The following is a 7,838-nucleotide window of genomic DNA, read 5'->3' as shown; positions in this document are numbered from 1 at the left end:
GGAGACACTTAATAGCTAAGTCTTAATAAATTAATGCATATATAATGCAATTTATATAATAGTAATATATAGTAAAATTATAATTAAATCATTTAAACATTTCATACTACGTTTTATTATGCAATGAAAAATTCCACAAAGGAATATTTAGTTGAGTCTGGATGGAAGTTTTTGGTGATGTTCTAAGATATCAGAACGTGACTTGTGACTGTTTGCCTACAAGAATGAATTCCCTCAAGAAAACTTTCTCTGTCATGAACTCTTGTAGCTCGTGACTCCTAAAAATGGGTTCATGCAAGTTGGACTCAGAGAAACTGACCCAAAAGTCATTTTTCTCCAAAGGGTATCTGTAATAGCCCTGGTCTCACATCAGCTGCTGTGGCCTAAGGAAAGCTTTCATGTCATGTGAATTGCGTGGAAAAGATTAGCCAATGTCATTGGACTTCCTCTTTTACTTGTTATTTATCCAAGATTCAAACTAGTATTATTTGTTTAAAAAGCAGATGAACCGCTTCACTGATAAAGCGTGAAGGGCACTAATTCAGCTGTTTTAAAGTACAGTAAATTATTTCTGCCCCATTAAATCAAGTGGTGTAGTTTATAAACAAACACTGGTGTGGGAAGTCCTTATATGGACATGGTTTAGGCGCGTTTTATGCAAATTACTAGCTGCGACCACTGAAGTTGGTTCATAACCATTCGCGTGATCAGGATATCGGATTTATCAACATTAGAACGAGGTAAAATTAATTTATGTGCTTAACTTACGTGTACTGGTGTAGTTACATGTGAATCCCGCACATATTTGGTCTTTCTACGCACATTAATAGGTAGTACGTTGTACGAAATTATTAGTCAGTAAGGCCCAGCTGGTCGTTTGATCTTGGTTTATAAATTTTTTTTGTGTGCAGTAAAGTTATTTAGTGAAATTTAAAATATTCTGATCTTTACATTTAGAAAATTAGCTAAACAATTGCTATTATTTGACAGATAACATTACGTAACTTGATTGTGCATTGTTTTAACAATCACCCTAAAAGTGCCAATACTTATAAAGGGACTATCAGCAGTAGACTTAAATGTATAGTTCAGCCAAAAATGTTTTGTCAGCATTATTGGTAACCAGACAGTTGACCGTAGCAATTAAAGGGATAGTTCACCCAAAAATAAAAATTCTGTCACATGGCTCTCAAGTTTTGAACTGAGTTCAGAGTGAGATTTTGGCGACGGCAGCAGGGGTTTGGGTGGGGACTAGGTTCTGATCTGAAAAATTTGTATAAATAAATATATATATATATATATATATATATATATATATATATATATTTATTTATTTATTTATTTATTTTTTAATTCAACATTTCAGTGTGTGTGTGTGTGCATAGTATTAATTCTTGCATTTCTCTATTTCAAAGATGTCAGGGAGGAGGCAAATTAATAATCCATAATATTTTTTTAACAATTTTTTTTTCTCCAGAATTTACTGTGTTGTAAATATAATTTATTCTGAAGCAATAGCCTCACCAGTGTTCAATCAGCTTCGAGATATTTAAATCTGCATATATTTGATATTTTTACCTTTTATGAAGGGCATTTTCCCATGATCTTATTAAATATAGGCTATGCTTCAAGATTTCATTTTATATTCTTAAATTTGATCTATAAATTAAATTAGAATAAGACACTGTAGGGCTAACGCCAATAAAATTAAATCATTTACACTGAAAAATGTTATGAGATTGTTTTAAATATTTTTGAATATACAAATAAATGTTGGAAAGAAAACATTAAACTAAACCACCAGTAGGTGGCAGAATGTAAACGTTGTTGTTGCGGGGATACAGCAATGCTATTTTCTGATTGGCTGTTCGGTAGCTATATTTTTTATTTGATTGGCTGGTTGGTTAATATTGTGGCAGGGCCTTCTGAACTCTATGTGGAAATCACTTGATTCCTCTTAATAGCGGCGCAACTTGGTGGGCATTATCCTGGAAATTTCTTTGCGTGAGAAATACAAGGTGTGGCGTGTGAACGGTTTGAAATGCGTGTGTCTCACGCCCAATGCGTGAGACTTGAGAGCCCTGCTGTCATTAACTACTCACCGTCATGTCATTGCAAACCCGTAAGACCTTCGTTCATACGGAACACAAATTGAGATATTTTTGATGAAATCCGAGAGCTCTCAGGCCCCTCCATAAACAAACAAAAAAATGACTTTCTTCAACAATTTCGTTCTGCCCTGTGCGCCACCTACTGGCAGTTTTAGTTTACATATTTATTTATTTATTTTTAAGTAGCCGTTGTGGAGCAACTGTGCTCGAACCAGAGCTGTTCGGACCAATCAAATTGTCAGAGCAGGCTTTATACGATGATGGACAGTAGGGCTGTGCGATATTGAAGAAAAATGCGATATGCGATATCCTTGTTAAATAATGCGATATGCGATACAATATTGCTTTAAGTGTGTAAAATCTATTTCTTTCCCCAACTGATATCTTTCACTTAAAGCATAAAGACTGTGTTTACATGAATACTCATCAAGACAGCCATTTTGACATAACTGTGTGTGTGTATTTGACAGTTTGCGTGTGTAACAAGACACGAAAAAAGAACGGCTTGTGCGCACGTTTCTGTGTGTCAGACAGCAGACAGTGCGAGACTGCGAGGAGTTGTTTTTCGCAAGTTATTGCATTTAATAACTCTTTTTAAGAGTCGTGTGCCCAGTCTATTCTCTGCTATATGCATCAACCTAAAACGTACACTTTTCACAATGTTGAAGTAGCCTATTAAAATCATTCAGATATTGCGTGCCCTTGCGATATGCATATTGCGATATTTATATTTGCGATATTTCGATAATTTCGATATATTGCACAGCCCTAATGGACAGATGATCAAAAGTAACGTAACCATCCACGTCACCAAAGAACGCTTGGGTTTACACATGATGATTTAATTTCAAGTGTTCGTTTTTTAAATAAGTTTAGTTTTAGTCAGTTATTTGATGCTATAATAACGGGGGGTGTGACGTCATGATTGACAGCTGAGATTGACGGCTTCTCTGAGTGAAGTTGTCACTGAGGCACCAACTGATTGGAGCTTTAGCTTTAATTTCTAAATTTCCATAACTGTTTATTTCACACCAACATAATGAATTGTTCTGCATCTGTGAGAGTGTGGGCAGGCTTTTGATATCTCGCCTCTACTTCCTGCTCTCTACAGCGCAGACTCCAGTCCTGAGGTCAATTTCGCTGTACTTGTATAGTGACAATAAAGAATCGTTTCGTATCATATCGTACTACCGCGCAGACTCGGTCCCAAATCTGCGCAAGATGTCAGCGCCATATTCGGACCTCTGGAGGCTTCACTTTTCTTCAGCGGAAGCGAATGAAGTCGCGTTGTACATATTTTTTACGTCTATGGGTTGAATTCGTTCTAATCCTAAACGGAGAACTTCGTATATGCATTCACCTTTACTATTTCTCTCAAAAATGATGATCGTGTTGGTAAGTACTCCTAGCCTGGCTCCGCCCTCCTACGTACTTCCGCTCAATTTTCATTTTCCTTCAGTACTCCGTCTGGGACTGCGGTATATTCTTAGGTTTTCTCCGAACAAATTTTTACCGGTCCAATCAGCAAACAGAGGGAGTGGCTGAGAACGATGACGTTGATGTCGTGCGCTAGTTTGAGTTGTAGTTCACTAATGGCGACGGAGAAAGATGTGAGCGAAGCCATTCATTCCGTTGTGGCATCGCTGCCGAATATCCAGAAGTTAAAGCCGGAGCAAGAACAATCTTTGCTGAGTTTTGTTAGTGGCCATGATGTTGTGGCCCTCCTCCCCACAGGGTTCAGGAAAAGTTTGATTTTCCAGCTCGCTCCGTTAGTGGTGAAGGAGTTGGCTGAAGCCCTTTTCGGGCGGTAATTGTTTCTCATGGGGTCGGAAGGTATTGCCATCGTTTAACTTACAGGGGCTAGTCAGTGATTTTATTGCCGTCCGTCTCCCACCACCCGCGTAAAAATCCCCGGCCGAATTACCTACTGTTTTAGACAAACACCAAGGTCGTGTGGTAATTTAATTGTTTTCAAGAATATACCACTTCAAAATTCACTGTTTATATCCTTTTTGACCCCTGCAGAGCACCGTACGGTTGCGCTTCGCTGTAATTTGGATGCATTTCTAGACTTGTATTTCTTTAAATGCTGGCAAGTATTTACAAGAGCAATATATTTCATCACCGCTCAAAAAATAAAACGTAAACATTTGAATTGGGCCGTTATTTATTTTATCATACCAAGCATATGACATTTTATTTACACCATACAATCATGTTAAGGACCACGTGAGCAGCGCGTTCCCGATCACAAAACTCTCCCCTCCACTGTGAATAAATCACAATTCGAATGCACAAGTTTTAGGTTTTATCACTGAGGTGGCATGCACAATCTGCACAGTTATTTTTACGGACTTCCATGTGAGAAACAGAGGCGAACGGCGCATGACATACGTCACGACCAAACGTTAGCGATTGGTTATGGCAGATCCAGAGTGGCTCTTGGCAGATCCAATAGTTTTAAACTTCAACAGAGTACCCGCCTTCAAGGAAGTAAACGCTTGTCAATGGAGAGTGGTCAGACTCTGTACAAATGAAATGTACGAGAGTCTGGTACATTTCAGGCTAAAGTACTCCATGTGTCCTTCTACTTCTTCCAGCGTGCGTGCAGTTGAGTTCTGTTGACAACTATGCATTGCTCAACATACGTCACTTACTCCATTGCTCTGATTGGTTAGGTCTATCCAATTGAGTGCAGAGGCATTTTCTTTCCTTGTTCGGTTGAAACCAACCGGCAACCTCCCACAGTTTCTCTTGAAGCCAATATGGAAGTGACTTAAACTGCAATTCATCGACTGGCCACTAGGGACAGGCTCCCTATAAGGGAGCAGAATCTCATTGAGCCCCATGTTAAAATGCCCAACTTTACAGCAGAAAAACAAATTTTCGCAGCCTGGTACAAATTGTGGTTTTGGTATTTACGGCTAATTTTGCCCTTCATGACAACTGTGAGGGGGGTGACATTTTTTTTTCAACTGTGAGGGGGGTGAACTCATTCGTTTACATTACAGCTTTAAAGTCCTGCATAATTAAGGGTGTGGCCACTTTGAGTGACAGGTGGATAGCCATTTATCTGCTGTCTATTAGTCATCGTGTCACCTCAGCTCCACCCACGTCCCGCCTCTTTGCCCATTTTCTATTATCCGGGAGTGACGCGCGATGGCACGCTGACAAGATGGCAACGGCCCCTACTTTGCGCTTTCAAAACTGCTCTTCAGAATCCTATGGGTCACGTCACGGACACTACGTCCATATTTATTTACAGTCTATAGTTGAAACACGCCCTATAATCACAGCCCAATGGAGCAGTATCAGACTCAGAGTATGACGACGTCAGGCTATATAATTATATCTTCAACAGTGTAATTGGATTACTTTACCAATTACTCTCTTTCTAAAAACTATTCCATTAGGTTAATTATTCCTTTCTAAATCCCATATCAACCTCGACCAGTTGAACAATATAACGATAGACATCTAACTGCTCTTTTAATTCAAATAAATAATATAAAATTGCATAAATTATTCTTATCGACCAAAGTATTTAAAAGGAGAAGGATCCATTACATTTTAACATAAGATGTGAAATTTTGATGTTATGTTAAATCCACTTTTGTTTGATATAGAATTGTTGTAGTCTATACAGTATTTAATGGATTCGCATCAGAAGTAACTGTAGTTAAATTGCAAATAAATTAAGAGTAATTTCTTACTTTACTTTTTGAAATTACAGTAATTAATGAACTAGTTAGTAATGCATTAGGCTACACCAAAACTGATTATGCAACTGCAGTGTAAATCCGTTCATCCCGCATCTGAGCTGCATTAAGTGATGGATTTTGTTGATACTGACTTCTTATTCTGATTGATTAAATGTAAGAATCTGACATAAGAGGATATGACAATACATTTAAAAATACTGTTCTGATCTCTGGCTTTCTTGCTCAGTGTTATTTCAGGGGTTTGATCTTCTCTCAACTAAAATAGCACATCCTGTATTATAATGAGTATTTAATATTACCTCTGAACTTTGACTAGGATAGGCATGTTGCATATTAAAGGTCCCATGGCATGAAATTTTCATTTTATGAGGTATTTCAACATTAATATGAGTTCCCCTAGCCTGAATATTGTCCCCAAGTGGATAGAAATGTTGATCGGTGTAAAACCGAGTTCTGGCTGTCTTTCTCTGCCTTTGAGAAAATGACAGGCCAGACGAGCCAATCCTGAAGTCTCCTGGTTTGACGTCCAAGCAGGAACGGTTACCTCCCTTTCCCCCGCCCAGAGAATCTGGCACGCCCATGCAAACGCGAGAGATCATTAATGTTATTTGTGAACGAGTGAACACTGGCAGTTTCTCAGTGTTTGGATGTACAAATGAAAACAGAAGTCTTTCTTCAGTTCCTTCTGATCTGTGATCATTGATTTCTTATGTGTAGCTTATTATTTATTATTTGTGGACACGCAGCGCCCTTCTCTCTCTCCCGACAGAACAGTGTTTTCGTGTTTTCTATCTTGTGAGTCAGTGTTTTTGTACGTCCTTGTCGCGTCTATCTGTTCTAAAATGTGCATACAGTCTTTTCTGTTTAACATCAGCAGTCACATCTTTAGAGATAAACTTCACACACGCCGAAGCTCGGCCTCCAACATCCCTGACCCCCAGTACTGCATCTGGCCCACAGCGGAGGCACCAAACGCGGCGTTAGATTAAGCAGAAGGGGGGTAAGCATGAGGGTATCCGGCTAGGCTAGCCAGCTTTCCCCACAATAAACTGGATTACATTCGATTACTGCTGTTGTGTCTTTGTTTGCGCTGTGTAACGTTACTCAATGCGCGTCAATGACGCTATTCATATGATTGGAACATATCTAGAAATAATGCTATACTCAACACTTACTAACTCGTTCATCTCGCTGTAATGGTACATTGCATGTGTTACAAAGTTGGTAGAATAATGATGAAGAGGACTCGGTGTGACTGGGACTCGTGTTTATTCAGAACTCTCAGATACAAACACAATAAACTCGCGCTGACTGACAGCGCTCTCATAACTCAGTAGTTACTATAAATAACTTTGTTAGCAATCGCTTCGTCTCCGTGATGTCCGGTTCGCGAACGAATCATTCTTTTGAATCGGTTCTTTTTAGTGAACCGAACCAGTTCACCAAATCGGACTGAATCGTTCTAAACGGTTCGCGTCTCGAGTCAGCGCTGATCCATAATTTACTAAAGTTACTAACTTTCTGACATGAGTGACAGTCCCTCCGACTAGAAATAAACTAATAACCTGAAGTATATGCTAGTAACTACAACAGTTCACCCTGAACTGAGACATGCTGAGAGAACTGATGAGAAGTGAACACAGGTCCATCCGTCTCTCTGGCAGACTCGTGCCTGCTCGTGCCTCGTTAAACCACGCCCCTTCCGCTCATTTAAAATGCAAAGATGTCAGCCAATCACAACAGTGGGCGTTTTTACTGAAGTCTCACAGCAGACACGCCTCTTGAAGCAGGGCATTCAGCCACAGGGCAAACAGCAGTATAGAAAAAATGCCTTTTATTTCTAAATTATGACATTTCATGATGTAAAAATCATACTAATAATATAAGTACACCTCAGAAAACACTATAAAATAATAGAAAAATGCCATGCCATGGGACCTTTAATTGTTCTAGTAATAACTTCGAGTAGTTGACACTATCCTACTTAGCAGGGATACTTTACTGT

Source organism: Gobio gobio, assembly GCF_949357685.1.
Source record: "Gobio gobio genome assembly, chromosome: 25".
Lineage (NCBI taxonomy): Eukaryota > Metazoa > Chordata > Actinopteri > Cypriniformes > Gobionidae > Gobio > Gobio gobio.
The sequence above is the reverse complement of the archived record's forward strand: the minus strand, read 5'-3'. Positions refer to the sequence as shown.